The following is a 15,210-nucleotide window of genomic DNA, read 5'->3' as shown; positions in this document are numbered from 1 at the left end:
AAAACGTATGTTTATACCGATGGTTAACGGTTAAAAAGTTAGTGGTAGGGAAAGGGTGTCCAACGGTCATACATGGTGTGTTTGTAGTGTTTAAAAGGCAGTGTCTCAGCCTGTCTGTCTGCTTTTCCCTGCCGTTTTTTTAGCTAGCATTGCTAGCTAGCTTGTTAGCTTGTTTTTTCCTCCACAACACTCCTCATCAATCAACGGGGCTTTTTTCTTTTTAATTCTTTTGGTGAAAGCAAGAGGAAATGTCTTTCAGACATGTCTACACAGGGTAAGTAAATTAAAAAGCAAAATGTTATGTTTAAGCCTATTCTAAGATATTTCATTCATTCATTCATGAATTAAAACCTTTTTGTGGCATATACAGTTATCTAGCTAGTCTTCATCATTAGGTCCTTATCCATGTGTTTTTAGCTAACTTAATATATATTCTGATGTGTGTGTGTGTGTGTGTGTGTGTGTGTGTCAAGGTTATTAATAGTTTGGCATTATTCATTAGTTTTTATTTTTATTTCGTCACAATCACAACGCAATCAACAAGCTGCCCATACTACAGCTAGCTTTGGACTGCTCGCTAGCTGCTGCCCATCGCGTCGTAATATCCACCGGTCAAATCTTAACATAGGCTACAGCAAATATAATCACAGATAAGAAGATGGCTAGATGTTACAATTATTTGTGGTTACTACTGATCATAGACACTGTGATTCCCTGAACACTTCCCAGAGCTGGGATGTGTTCAGGCATCCATTAGGAAGTTGCATTGGCACACCCAGTGAACAACGGTATGGGTAGCCACGACCGACCATGTCCTCTAAAAACATGGGCTACGTGTTATATAAATCTTTACTTGAGTAAAGAATAGATGTTAATACAAAATAAACCCTAGACTGATGTCTTATCTTTGCCATTATGAGGTACCTCCCCCCGCCGTTAGCGTAGCATCGTACCTGTAACCCAGCCAGCTACAAAGAACTGGTTAGCATCCAGACTTTTAAAAGCTTTGAGATCAGCACCAGTATATGGGGATATCCCGTTTACCACATAGTGGTCCAGATCAGCACCGGTATATGGGGGGTACCCCGTTTACCACATAGTGGTCCAGATCAAGTGGACTGAAGTCGGGCAGACTCTGTGATTTAATGAGGTCCGTGAAAACGGAGGGAGAAAGAATTAAGGGTCGGTATCCAATCCTGCTATCTCCAACTTCTCCAAATACTGCTCTTTGTGAGCACCTACCAGATGCCCTACCTCGACCGATAACGGCACGACAACTTGTTGTTCAATATAGAAGAAGCCATAAAGCCATAAATACAGTTTATTTAGTGTTATGTATTTCAAACTGATTGAAACTATGAAACTTTCCGTTCGTCTACTACTGTTTAGCCTGTGCTGCTGCCGTCCGTCATGGTGCTGTCATGTCGTCGTGTGATGTGTTTGCAAAAGGTCTATAAGGAAGATCCAAACAACAGTCAAGACAAGGAGACACCTGCGACAAATATCCTGGACAGGGCACTAAAAGGACATCAAAAACAGCAGATTAAGCAAAATAACAAAGAGGTAAGCCACAAATTTGACTGATTTAGCACCATAAGCTATTAAGCTACCTCTGATAAGAGCTAAAGACAGAGCCATCGCCATGTTGTCAGTTAGAAATGGATACTTTTAAGGGGCGGAGCCTCAGCAGCCTTACTGTCAACTACCCAGCCACAGGGACTAGTGAAGTCAACTACCCAGCCACAGTGACTAGTGAAGTCAACTACCCAGCCACAGGGACTAGTGAAACCAACTACCCAGCCACAGTGACTAGTGAAGTCAACTACCCAGCCACAGTGACTAGTGAAGTCAACTACCCAGCCACAGGGACTAGTGAAGTCAACTACCCAGCCACAGTGACTAGTGAAGTCAACTACCCAGCCACAGTGACTAGTGAAGTCAACTACCCAGTCACAGTGACTAGTGAAGTCAACTACCCAGCCACAGTGACTAGTGAAGTCAACTACCCAGCCACAGTGACTAGTGAAACCAACTACCCAGTCACAGTGACTAGTGAAACCAACTACCCAGCCACAGTGACTAGTGAAACCAACTACCCAGCCACAGTGACTAGTGAAACCAACTACCCAGCCACAGTGACTAGTGAAGTCAACTACCCAATCACAGTGACTAGTGAAGTCAACTACCCAGCCACAGTGACTAGTGAAACCAACTACCCAGCCACAGTGACTAGTGAAACCAACTACCCAGTCACAGTGACTAGTGAAGTCAACTACCCAGCCACAGGGACTAGTGAAACCAACTACCCAGTCACAGTGACTAGTGAAACCAACTACCCAGCCACAGGGACTAGTGAAACCAACTACCCAGTCACAGTGACTAGTGAAACCAACTACCCAGCCACAGGGACTAGTGAAACCAACTACCCAGCCACAGTGACTAGTGAAACCAACTACCCAGTCACAGGGACTAGTGAAGTCAACTACCCAGCCACAGGGACTAGTGAAACCAACTACCCAGCCACAGTGACTAGTGAAACCAACTACCCAGCCACAGGGACTAGTGAAACTCAAAGGAAGAAATATAAGGACTACATACTAAGAGACTCTCCCGAAACCTTAGTATCAGACTTCATGGTCCTAAACAGACGTGTATAAAGTACTAGAGACCCATACTTGAGTAAAAGTACAAGTGCTCTATCAAAAAAGTGACTTGAGTAGAAGTAGAGGTGCTCTTTAAGGTGAGACACTACAGGTGAATAGGGTAAAATTTTTAACTAGCAGATATCACCATGAAACTCTCCCAGTTGATTACTTACATTAAGTTGAGAAGAAAATGTATTACAAGTTTTCTGTAATTTAAGGTTTAAATATGCAAATTAGGCATTATCTTATTAAATATGCGCTAATTTGCATATATTTAAAAAAAAAACGAAATCTGAGTATTGGATGAACCCAGGTTCAAAATTATTTTTTCATTGTGTTCACATATTAGATGGGAAAAAAATTACAGAGAGATTTATGGATATCTTTTATTATCCTGTAAATCAGAATATACTGTCAATAGCGTTAAAAAAATGATTTTCGCCATGTTTTTTGGAATAAAATGTTATATAAATCAGGCTAGGAATAATATATTTACAAATCCCTCTGTAAATGTCTTCATAATATAACTAGGTACAAGGCTGGAAGGTTTGGTGTATAAAGGTGCTACTGAAGTGGAGATTTCAGACTTGGAGTATGAGAGAAAAGTCATTTTGAGAAAACGGGCTTTAAAGATTTATATTGTAAAATTCCACACATTTCTATATGAAAACATTGCTAACAAGCAAACAACAGGCCAAGTAATAGTTTATAACAAGGTAGACCATGAACAATGACAGCTGAATAAAACAACATTGCCAAATAAGACCTTCAACTACACACTTAAAAATGCTGGGTTATTTTGGTTACTCATATGCTGGGTTAAGGCTGAAATTATAAATTTACCCATAATTGGGTTACAAAATGGTTAAACATATTATAACCTATTGCATTGGGTTGATGACGTTGAACGAAATCCAGGCTTCAGTTTTTCAACACTGCTGATCCGCCAAATTTTGGATGACATTGTTTTAACACACACACACACACACACACACGCACGCGCGCGCACGCACGCACGCACGCACGCACACACACACACACACACACACACACACACACACACACCCACGCACGCACGCACACACACACACAGACACACACACACACACACACACACACACACACACACACACACACACACTCATGAGTCATGACATGGTATGGGAAGAATAAAAAACGTGACAAAAGACGTATAAAAAACGTTTGTTTCGTAGATTAGATCATATGGTTTAGCTTAGTTTAAAAACAGTCTAACGATATTAGAATAATAACTTGTTGTTTTAGCTTCGTTTTATTCAAGTAACGTTATTAAATATAAATCCAACACGATTTGCGTTACAAATAAATACCAGCAAAGAACTACGGCGGGCGAAGACAGAAACACATTGAAAAGATCACTCTATCTGGCACCCCGCCCGCTGGATCTTCACACAGGGAAAAACAAGCGCACCTCTTCAACTGACGTAACCCCCAGTCACCCCACATCGTCTCTCTCGCTCTCGATGAGTTGGCATCGGAACAGCAGCAACTCATTTCTCAAAAACAACATCTGGTTCCTGGAGCAGGGAGGCGAGGTAAGCATTCTCATTTTACCGGTAGTTTGTTGCTGAAAATGTGCTTTGTTAAACAGTGCTTCTAGAATAAACTCTAATGTTACATTAGCTAACGTAACTTTGCGTATGTTCTTGACACGCCCATTTTACCGAGGATGCATTGGTTGGTAACTTGTGTCGGTACACGATCCGTTCTGCCTGCACGATCCGTTCTGCACATGCGCAAAATGTTCGCGCATGCGCGGTTGTACGAGGATTTACGACACTGCACGATCCGTTCCACGCTTCCGGTCGACAGCCAAGCTAACGTTAGTTTAGCTAACAGCTAATTCGGCTAACTGCTAGCTGAGACAGCATGTAATAACTTTAAAAGACCCTCAAAATAAAACTTGAAAATAAACGTTGACATATATAACAAACACCTAACATATATAACAGCTGTTACGTCAGTTCTACTTTACTTGTGCTCCTTTAAAATACAATCACTCAATACTTGTCTTTATTGTTATTACTGTGAAGTCTTAATTTAGCTGTAGCTGCTTTTCCCATTACGTTTGAGTTAACGTTATTTTAGACTGAATCTAGCTGTCAGCTAGCGGTTAGCCGAATTAGCTGTTAGCTAGGCCTGCAGCGACGCGTCGATGGCGTCGACACATCGACGTCAAAATTACGTCGACGTCGTATTTTTGCATCAACGCTTCGCCACACACACACGTGGGAGACCAAAACATTGCAGGAAACAGCAACCTCCTCACAGAATTCCCAACAACGCCCTGCAAAAAGCCCCATGAAAAGAAAAAGTCCTAAAACAGCTCGCCCTTAATCATCGAGGGTATGGGAATACTTCAAATATAGTCCCAAGTACTAACGTTAGCTAAATTAATTTCATGTTTGTGTAGTGTGTTGTGTAGCCTGCGCACTTAGGTGGTGCTAGCTAACTATCTTAGCTCTCCGTGCAGTTTGTTCGTGCTACGTTAGTAGCTAACGTTAACGTTAGCTAGCTACTGGCGCCTAGGCAGCTGTGTTTTGCTAACGTTAGTTATCATCTAATGTTGGCTTGAATGGTAGCTAGCTTACAGCTGCAGAACACAGCTATCTATAGTAGCTAACGTTAGCTAACGTTAGTTATCATCTAATGTTGGCTTGAATGGTAGCTAGCTTACAGCTGCAGAACACAGCTATCTATAGTTGCTAAGGTTAGCTAACGTGAACGTTAGCTACTAGCACGAACAAACTGCACAGAGAGCTAAGATGCGTTGGTTAGCCTAGCACCACCAAAGTGCACAGCTGCATTAGCATGTAAACCTACAGAATAGCAGTTAAGAGAGTCAGTTTGATTATGCATCAGGTTTTATGTTGGGACTGTTATGTTGTGTTAAACAATCCAAGTAATGTCTGTACTGTTCACTGCACAGTGTTTTTCTTTTTTGCACTACAACTTGATTTTTTTGAACAAGAGTTATGTTGGTCTGTAAAAGAGTAAACAGGCTGGCCTTTCATTTTGTATAACAGTAAAATAATTATTTTATTTTGTGTAAAGCAGAAGATTTTTTGCTGTGCAAAATTGTTTAATAAAATATATTATTAAGAATTTTTTGGTATTTATTTGAGATACATTATGGTTTTTATTAATCGAGCAACAGAAAAATAATCGTTATATTAATCGTCCAATTAGTCGTTAGATTAGTCGACTAATCGATAAAATAATCACCCGATTAATCGTTTAATGAATAATCGTTTACCCCCAGCTCTAGTGTTAGCTAAACTAACGTTAGCTTCCCGGTGGAGGCTAGCCATAGGCTAGCGTGGAACAGATCGTGCAGGTCGTATCCTCGGTAAAACAGTATTATCTTGCGCATGTGCAGAACGGATCGTGCAGGCAGAACGGATCGTGTACCGACAACTTGTATGAACTTCGCAGCACCCGTATCCCAACATTCATTTCGGCATTCAATGATGGTCGGGTTTCCGGTACATAGACAAAAATTTTTAGGCAAAATTTTTTCACCGGCAACTGTAACCGTCCTCAGCCTACGTTACGTTAACGTTACGAATGACCATGACTGTGTTAAAAGACAAACGCCGCCATCTTGCTTGCTGAATTGTGAACATGCAGAAAAAGGAGCGAAATTTGTATTCAGCGATTATGTAGCCTACTTTGAATGCTCAGGCTTGCATGTGTTTTAGCTGTTTGTGTAACGTTACTAAATGTTATGTATTAAGTACTTTATGTAGTTCCTTTAAATACAAAATACAAATTGTAATGCTGACAAAGACAGGCGAACACATCGCCGGTTCCCGCCAATAGGTTCATTTTAGTTAGTGAACAACCTGGCAAAGAAGTCTTGCGTCAGTCTAATCAATTGGGACACAACGTGTGTGTGTGTGTGTGTGTGTGTGTGTGTGTGTGTGTGTGGCCTGCCAAAATAACTATTCTTGATTATTCATTATAAGTTATTAGTTGTCAAATGTTGTTGTTGGCGTAATGAGAATGAGCGCTTGCTTGCTTGACATTTCTGAATGCTTATTGAAAGTGATGTATGGCAGCTTTGTAATGTTTTTTATTATTATTGTTTTCCTGTAGATGGATGATCATGTTCAAAATAAACTGGTAGAATGGGACCTGGGTGATTTACTCTCTACATTTGAAGGTAGGCACATTTTATAAAAGCTTAAAAGTTTTTAATAAAAGACATATATGTACTATGAATAAGAATGGCAAAATCCAACTTTTTCATGTCCAATACTGATATTGTAAATGTGGGTATCTGCCGGTAATATTTTCTGATACCACTGCCCCGAAATGCAACAATATATCCTGTAGGTTTGGTTTTGATGCAGCACTTAACAATCCCGCTGTAAATCAACAAATATTCTGAAAATAGCCTAGGCCTGCTGTTACAAATAAATGTCTTTATGATCACTGATATTTTAGTATAATACTGGTCCGATCAACGAAACATGTCTCTGGACGGCTTACTGTATTTGACCAGTTTCCACGCAGAAAAAAAAGAACCTGAGTTAAATTTTCTCTGGACTTCACACTTTAATCAGTGATCAGTTGCTGCAAATGTAATTAAGTTAGATTGAGTTCAATGAAGTTTCACTGATGTCACAAAGAGCTTATTAGTTCTTATTCAGTATCTCAAAGTATAAATCACATGACAAGACATACACCCAAAATTTGCACAAGGACCAACTCATCAATATTTTGAACGGAGTTTCTACAGCAAGCGGTTCTAGTCAAATTAGGGCCTGGAAGAAGAATAATGATAAAAAGAAGAAGCAAGAAAAGAACAATATAATGCATTGCTCTGGAATGCCGTGACATTTAAGAGGGTCTATACCAGGCACGGAAAATCAAGGAATTTGAGCATTTTGTAGTAAAGTCAGAGCAAGGTCAGGGAATCTTTTTTGCATTTTGAAATGTAGTCGCCAGAATGTGATACAGAGTTGTAGAATTTTACATTTGACTTTTATGCTTGCAATATTGCTTCTGCTACCTGTGGTGATCCCCCCCCGGCACCTACAAAATCCGGAGGAAGACGGTCCGCCCCAGCTACGCCGAATCTACAAAAGCTTTCATAGGTGAGCAGCCTGCGAGTTAATACAAATGTAACAAATAAAACAAGCGCCAACAAGTATTTTAACAGATTGTCTCAAGATTTGCAGACCTCGATACATTTTCCTTTTATTTCCCGCTTAAAATTGGTTGGTTGATGTGACTGAACCCGAACTAACCAGATATCAAATATCTGCCCGAACCCGGCCTGGCCCATCGGGTCCAGTCGGGCTCAGTTGGGGTATCCATCCTCTACTACCTCCCTCTCTCAGACCTATCGCACACATGTGTCAGACCAAACCACTGCGCAACGATGATCTGTTTCAGTTTATTGTTATCATTATTAAAACGAAATGTTGTTAGAGCAAACACAGAAAGACATAGTTTTCCAGTTGTTAACCCATTACTTAATTCATAATTTAAATCCCAGTAGATTATATATAATTTTGGCCTTCATTTTATCACCCAAGCTTATGCCTGTAACGAGGGTTAATATCTGAAGTAAATGCGTCTTATAAAGTTTGTTTTCTCTCTACAGGTTGGAACAAACATCGCTGAATACCTTACGAAAAGGACAAGCACAGAGGTCCCACATGTGCTTCTTCTTGGGGACAGGCATCAGTTATCACAAGCCTTTGTTATAGTGCATGGACATGCCTTGGAGCACCCATCTCTTCTTGGGGCAGTAGAGGCCTGCTTTAAGGCTTTTTATGTTTTTGATGTACAGTATCCTAGACCTTGTGCACAAGTGTGGGAGTTTTTGCAGATGATATCAGGAGTTATTTTAGACAGCAACCTCTTCTTCAAAAAGCATGTCATCAAAATCACCACAACTGCTTTCTTCCACCTTAAAATCTGTATCAGTATCAGTATTATCTTATGGTTTATGTATATTTGCACACTTTACATTTTAGAGAAAGTATAGCCTACTTTATTTATTTAGCATTGATGTTCTAATTGTTCATCTGAAATAGGAAGGCTGGATGTGGTGCTAAACTCCTCATCGCTAGCATCACTGCAGGCGCCGCCAGGATCTTTATTAGCGTTGAGACGACTTTTGAAAAAAGTCGATGGTTGGAATATTACTCCTAATTAAATCCTCTCTGCTATCCTTCTCCCCTCCACTGCTCCACCGTCTTTTATCCATGTTGTTTGTTCTGTCAATGTCCTCGACTCTCTTTCACTCTATCCTCCACCGCCTGTCTTGCCGCTATCAACAGTTTCCGCGGTAACCTGACTCGTAGTCATCAGTCACAGCCGACAGCCAAAAAACTGATCATGATACTTTTTTGTGTGCAACTAAATCATTGTTAACACACATACACACAAACACACACTACTTAATTCATTTTATTTTAATTTAAAAAAAAAAGAAAAAAGGATGAGGCCACACAGTTAGTGGGGTCTTGGAGGCCCCCTAGAGGTCGGAGGCCCCCGGGCACCGGCCCAATCAGCCCGGTGGTAAATCCAGCCTTGATTGCAAGTAGTTTATTTTAAAATGTACTACTCAAGTACTGAAAGTAAAAGTGCAAGTATTGTGTTATTTAGTTATTCAAGAAAGCAGTTAAAAGTTTGAATATCATATTGTTTATATTATGTCAAATGTTTAGCCAAGGCTGTAGCCAAAGGAATTAACAAATATTAATTATACTAAAAATAACAAATATTAACAAATACTGAAATAAAATGTATAATTATCACACTGTGCAAGTAAAATAAACATCCTCTCCAGCACAGTAACGGTTAAAGCCCCAAAAAGTTAACACACACCAGCTAGTAACATGTGATGAACAGGAAAGTTAGTAAGCTAGAAAAGTAGAGATTAACTAACAGCTTCACTTCACAGAGTCAAAGAGTTAACATTCAGACTCACTGCAGACACACACACACACACACACACACACACACACACACACACACACACACACACACACACACACACACAGACACACACACACACACACACACAGACACACACACACACACACACACACACACACACACACACACACACACACACACACACACACACACACACACACACACACACACACACACACACACACACACACACACACACACACAGACATACAGACAGAATATAAACTAGCAGCTTCACACCACAGGGTCAAACAGTTAACATTCAGACTCAAACTACTCAGGAACAGATTAATCTGCTGCAACAACAGCTCAATAGAAAGAGAACAAACTGACATCGTCTCTGACTTCTGAACGGAACCGTAATGAAAACAAACAACGCAATCTCGGGGATTTCTTACGTAACTTACGTAATTATCGTACAGAACTAACGTAGCCTTAACTACACACACTGTAACCTACACAGTCTCCGCAGCGTGAGGAATTCACAACAGTAACGAGTAACGATGCAGCACATGAAAAATCTATCAGAGTAAAAGTATTAAACTCATCGAAAATATGTACTCAAGTAAAAGTGGAAGTAGGAGAAAAGAATAATACTCCAGTAGAGTACAGATACAGCCTTTTAGTACTTAAGTAGAGTAGTAGTTGTACTTTGTTACTATACAGCTCTGATAAGGATATAAAGGTAGATCTGGTATTCTTTACTAACCATCCAGAAGCATGGCACCAAGCCCTAAGTTCCACCAACAAAGACTTCAAAATGTCAGGGAACAGAGTAATGAGACAACTCTATCTAGATTCCAAGAACAAATTTAACATCAACCTGTACAACAACGGGAAGGTGATGATCCAGGGATCAGAGGCAAGCCTTGAGAAATTCAAAAAAGACTTTCCTAAACTTAAAATCCTGGCTGAGGAAAAGAAGACCTCAGTCTCCCCAACAGTGACAGCAGCAGAGAACCCAAAACCCCCCTCCCCCTCCTCCCCCTTCTCCCCCTCCTCCATCTCCTCCATCTCCCCCCCTCTTCCTGCTCCCCCTCTTCCTCCTGCTCCCCCTCTTCCTCCTGCTCCCCCTCTTCCTCCCCCTCTTCCTCCTGCTCCCCCTCTTCCTCCTGCTCCCCCTCTTCCTCCTGCTCCCCCTCTTCCTCCTGCTTCCCCTCTTCCTCCTGCTCCCCCTCTTCCTCCTGCTCCCCCTCTCCAAGGTAAACAACATCCAGTCTGTACCGACATCAGAGAAGTGAGGCAACTGCTCCACCTCATCTTCAAGAAATTAAGCTAAAAAAAAAAAAAAGGATAAGGGAAGAATACCCATATGTATTCATTTGGTACTAGGGCTGAACGATTAACTGCATTTGCGATAATATCGCGATATGTTAAAACACGATTTCCTAATCGCAAAGGCTGCGATTTGGTCACATGACTTGCGAGAGCAAATCAGTCTGCACTCCGCAGAGAAAGCATCAACTAGCACGCTAACGCTACGCCGTACCTGGAGCTGATTTCTGTCATTCAAACAACTCTGAGTTGTAGTTTAAAACTTTTACAGCCATGTTAATAAAATGAAGGGTTTTATTCTGGTTCGAGTCCATACGTGCAGTTAATGAATACAGACACGCAGAAATGAAGGCTCGGTTGGCAACGATTAGCTCTGATTAGCGGTTAGCTCTGATTAGCGGTTAGCTCCGGTTAGTGGTTAGTTCCAATATAAAGATATGAGTGGAGGAGCTGCCACTGAGAGGGGTAACAACCAGACTGATAAATGACGTTCGGGGAGCTTTCACAGCAGCGTGGCCGCGGTGTTTCAACAGTTTTATTAGTACAGTTAATCCCACGGCAAGAACACCAGCAACTAGCTAACGCAACGATAGCCTCTCTGAACAAGAACACCAGCAACATGCTAACGTAACGAAAGCCTCTCTGAACAAGAACACCAGCAACTAGCTAACGCAACGATAGCCTCTCTGAACAAGAACACCAGCAACTAGCTAACGTAACGATAGCCTCTCTGAACAAGAACACCAGCAACATGCTAACGCAACGATAGCCTCTCTGAACAAGAACACCAGCAACTAGCTAACGCAACGATAGCCTCTCTGAACAAGAACACCAGCAACATGCTAACGTAACGATAGCCTCTCTGAACAAGAACACCAGCAACTAGCTAACGTAACGATAGCCTCTCTGAACAAGAACACCAGCAACATGCTAACATAACGATAGCCTCTCTGAACAAGAACACCAGCAACTAGCTAACGTAACGATAGCCTTTCTGAAAAAGTGCACACGGCAGCACGTGACTTCACGAGGGGGAGGGGCCGGAGGCAGCTCCTCTCTGTGCACTGTAAAAAATTACGTGTGTGTGTGTGTGTGTGTGTGTGTGTATATATACTATATTTTTACTTTTTTTAACTGTCTAGTGTGTAATTGTGTGTTGTTCATACTATAAAAATGATTTATTGTTTGTCTTTGTTGAATAATACAGAAGACGAGCTTAAAAAAATAATCGAATTGAAATCGCAATATTTGGGAAAAAAATAGCAATTAGATTATTTTCGAAAATCGTTCAGCCATATTTGTGACTATTTCATTCTTTTTAATTTCTCTTTCAATGACTATACATAATAAACATGACGAGATCATTCTCCATAACTTCCTGGAATATCAGGGGCTTCATTCATCGGTGTTTGGAGCCAAAAGTCTTAACTCTGACTTCCTGCTCAGTATCAAACACCATGACGTTGTTGTTCTATTGGAAACTTGGTGTAGAACAGATGTAAGTACTCACTGTCCCTCAGGCTATAAATACATTATTTTACCATCTTTAAAATTGGAAACATAAACTGTGGCAGAGACTCAGGGGGTGTTATAATTTGGTTTAAAGAATTCCTGTCATTACATTACATGTCATTTAGCTGACGCTTTTATCCAAAGCGACTTACAATTGCTATATATGTCAGAGGTCACACTCCTCTGGAGCAACTAGGGGTTAAGTGTCTGGCTCAGGGACACATTGGTTGACGTATCGCAGTGGGATTCAAACCCTGGTCTCCCACACCAAAGGCATGTGTCATATCCACTGCGCCATCACCACCCCCAAAACCACCCGTCAAAAAGAAAGAACCCACTCGAGTATGGTTAAAGCTGAATAAAGGAGTTATAAGTCATGAAAATGACCTCTACATCTGTGCAGTGTATGTCCCACCTGCAGAATCACCTTACTTTAAAGAAGAGTTCTTCACTGACCTGAACTCTGAATGCAGCCATTTCCAGGCTCAGGGCAACGTGCTGCTATGTGGGGATTTAATGCTAGAACAGGTTTGGAAAATGAAATAGTCAAAATAAGTGAAAAAAAATAACAAATTCATTATATCGCCAAACTTGGAAAATCAGATGAAATCTAGACTCAACCCTGACTCTGTCATTAATAGAAATGGTAAGGAGCTAGAGCATCTGTGTGGAGGCCTAGGCCTGTACTTTCTGAATGGTAGGATGACAGGGGACTCATTAGGCCAGTTCACATACTGCTCAGCTCTTGGGTCTAGTGTAGTCGACTACGCAATTACTGACATGGACCCTCCTCCATCAACGCATTCACTGTAAGACCTCAGTTACCACTTTCAGACCACTGCCAGATAAATAAAAGAACACAGGAAATTAAAATTATAGACACTAAAAAACTTGTAAAACTCAATCTGTCCTATAAATGGACATCTGACAGTGTGTCTGAATTCACCAATGCAGCTAACTCGGTTGAAATTACTAATCTTATTAACAACTTTTTAGTAATAACATTCACACCAAATCAGGCAGATGTAACTATGGCAGTAAATCAAATAAATGAACTATATCACAGAATCGCCCTCAAAGTTAATCTGTTGAGGGGTAATCCTAAACCCAAAAACACAACCCACAAAGAAAGATGGTTTGACAAGGAGAGTGAACTAATGAGGAAAAACCTCCGAAAAATCTCCACCCAAAAACAACCAAAAACACCACCAACCAAACAACCCAGAAATTAGAGAAAGCTACTGCAGCAAACTCAAAGAATATAAACAGATGATTCAGAAGAAAAAAACAAACACACTATAATGAAACCATAGAAGAAATAGAAACCTCAATAAGACAGAATCAGTTTTGGGAAAAAAGGAATAACCTAAACCCAAAACAGAACCAAGACCACCTCTGACAGACGGAGAAACATGGAGGAACTACTCTGAACACCTTTACAACCCAATCCCACCAGATAACCTTACAACTGGCCAACAAGTCATTACACAACAGTTACACTCCCTGGAAAAATCATAAAAGACAGTCAAAACCTACTGGACTATGAAATCACCCAAGAGGAGTTAACACACACACTCCATGAACTAAAACCAAGAGAGCATGTGGACCTGACAGCATCAGGACTGAAATGCTGAAACACAGCCCCCCCGAGCTGGAGAAGGCCTTTTAAAGCTGTTCAACCTCGTTCTTCAAGCTGGCTGCTTCCCTGAGGTCTGGAACAGGGGGCTTATATCCCCCATCTTTAAGAGTGGAGACAAATTCAACCCCAGTAACTACCGAGGTATCTGTGTGATCAGTAACCTGGGGAAGGTGTTCTGCTGTATTCTAAACGCCCGTCTACAGGCCTTCCTTACCCAACACAACGTCCTGAGTAAAGGTCAGATTGGCTTCTTACCAAAACACCGTACCACTGACCACATCTACACCCTACACACCCTGATCAACAAACATCTTATTCAAGCTAACTAAAGGAAAATCTTCGCTTGTTTTGTTGATTTTAGGAAAGCATTGGACTCAATTTGGCATGATGGATTATTTTATAAAACTTTACAAAGCGGTGTAGGGGGTAAAATAGATGATATAATCAAATCCATGTATATGGACAACAAATGTGCTGAGAAAATTGATAACAGCAGAACAGAATACTTCAGTCAGGGGCGTGGGGTGAGACAGGGCTGTACACACAGACACATAATGGTTCTTTAACTGTTCTTCAAAGGACTCAATGGTTCTTCAAAGAGTCATCACCAATTGAAGAACCTCTATATTTAGGGAATGGTTCTTCAAGTCTTTTATATGGTTGGTTCTTGGTAGCCAAAAACAATGAAGTTAGGGCACCAACAATTATTTTCATTATTGATTAATCTGCAGATTTTCTCGATTGTTTGGTTTGCATATAGGCTAAACATCAGAAAGCAGTGAAAAATGCCCAGCACAGTTTCCCATAAAAAAAAACCAGACCCGAATCAGTGCAGGCAACACGGAGTAGCTGCAGCTACGGACTACAAGCGTCCCCTGAGCTAAAACGGCAGTTGTCGGGGCAAGTTTTAGAGTGCCTTTGTGCCTCTTAACAGACACAAAATGCAATTAATATGTCTGTGCCACATGAACAGGGCCCTTACGTGTCAACAAGATGCGTTTTCAACTCAGACATTGTTTAAATTCACCTACCCTGGTCCCTGTCTCGATCTTGCCCTGCTAGCTGATAGCCGTTAGCTGCTAGCTGCCGTCCGGTGAGTGTATTCAGACAGGCTTCTGTGATAATCATCCCAATAACAATCCA

The 15,210-nt window shown here is 41.0% G+C and overlaps 1 protein-coding gene and 1 long non-coding RNA gene across 2 annotated transcripts in view; one reads left to right on the top strand and one right to left on the bottom strand.

The window, feature by feature from the left end:
• LOC118496182 overlaps window positions 1–7,492 on the top strand; it is a 16,068-nt gene extending 8,576 nt beyond the window's left edge. Inside the window, exon 3 of the long non-coding RNA XR_004898668.1 lies at window positions 7,479–7,492. This is a non-coding gene — a long non-coding RNA (uncharacterized LOC118496182). The remainder of the gene's footprint in view (window positions 1–7,478) is intronic.
• Window positions 1–15,210, bottom strand: part of LOC116051158 (NLR family CARD domain-containing protein 3-like) — a 43,782-nt gene that overhangs the window by 7,736 nt on the left and 20,836 nt on the right. The window lies entirely within an intron of this gene.

The sequence above is a fragment of the Sander lucioperca genome, chromosome 1, assembly GCF_008315115.2.
Source record: "Sander lucioperca isolate FBNREF2018 chromosome 1, SLUC_FBN_1.2, whole genome shotgun sequence".
NCBI classification, from domain to species: Eukaryota; Metazoa; Chordata; class Actinopteri; order Perciformes; family Percidae; genus Sander; species Sander lucioperca.
The sequence above is the reverse complement of the archived record's forward strand: the minus strand, read 5'-3'. Positions and strand labels throughout refer to the sequence as shown.